Source organism: Carlito syrichta, unplaced genomic scaffold, assembly GCF_000164805.1.
Source record: "Carlito syrichta isolate Samal-C Ts95f unplaced genomic scaffold, Tarsius_syrichta-2.0.1 Scaffold306686, whole genome shotgun sequence".
NCBI classification, from domain to species: domain Eukaryota; kingdom Metazoa; phylum Chordata; class Mammalia; order Primates; family Tarsiidae; genus Carlito; species Carlito syrichta.
The window spans coordinates 133,076-134,296 of NW_007250782.1; positions in this window are offsets into that span (position 1 = coordinate 133,076).

The window sequence follows — 1,221 nt, forward strand, 5'->3', positions numbered from 1 at the left end:
CTTGCTGCGCCGGACCCTTCCCCGGGACCTCCCTTCCCCCGACCCCTGCGCCCCCAGCTCAGGACTTTCGCGGGCTCCCTCCAGCCCCTTTGCTTCCCCTGTCCTTCCTCCGCCGTCGTCTCTCCCCCGCCAAGTTCCCAGGAGCCTTGGGCTGCTCTTGGGAGGCTGGAGGGAAGGAGGGCGAGGGTCGGGAGAGGAAGGACTCATGTATCTGTCCGTTCATTCGGTATTGTCTGAGCAAGGTTGGTGCCCAACACTGTTTCGACTACTGGGAGTATAAAGGCGAACACGACAGACCTCACTTTACGGTGTGGAGGAGAGGGCAAGACATCATTTAAGGGGGAGATGGCTAATTATACACTGTGGAGAGTGTTTCAAAACATCAGGCAGTTCCTCTTGGGCACCTTCCCCTGTTTCCCCGGTGCCCCTTGCTGCCCCCCTTAAGCCATTTCCTCTCAGGGCAACTCTACCTTAAAATCAGGCAGGCAGCAAAAGTTAAGATGCGGATCAGCAAGTGAGGATGCCAGGGAAAGTTGGACTCCTAAGAAGCAAGGTATAATCACCCCAGTGGTTAGAGAAGCAGCTACCCAGGCCTCAACCCCCACACACTTGGGCCTAGAGCTTGCTGGGTCTGAGGTTGATGTTAGGGAGTTGGGTACAGGTGGGCAGCAAGCTTGATCCCTTCCTCACACCATTCACCAAGCAAATGAAGAGGAGAGTAAAGCCCAGAAAGATTTTTGTGTTTTAAAAAAAATCCTGCCTTAAAAAATAAAGAGTTGGACATTTACCAACTCACTAGAAGGGAGTGAGTTTTCTTTTCTTTTCTTTTCTTTTTTTTTGAGTTGGAGTCTCACTCTGTCGCCCAGGCTGGAGAGCAGTGGCACACTCACAGCCACCACAGCCTCGACCTGCTAGGCTCAGGTGATCCATCCGCCTCAACCTTCCAAGTAGCGGAACTACAGGTGCGCGCTACCACACCTGTCTTATTTTTCTGATTTATGTAGAGATGAGGTCTTACCAAGTTGCCCAGGCTGTTCTCGAACCCCTGAGCTCAGGCAGTCCTCTCACTTCAGCCTACCAAGTGCTGTGATTACAGGCTTGAGCCACCATGCCCAACCAGGGTTGGGGGGGGAATGAGTTTTCTAATGTTGAAAGTAATGGTAGACAACCCAAAAGAAAAGAGCTATGACTCCTGTGGCTAATAAAAAAAAAAAAAAAAAA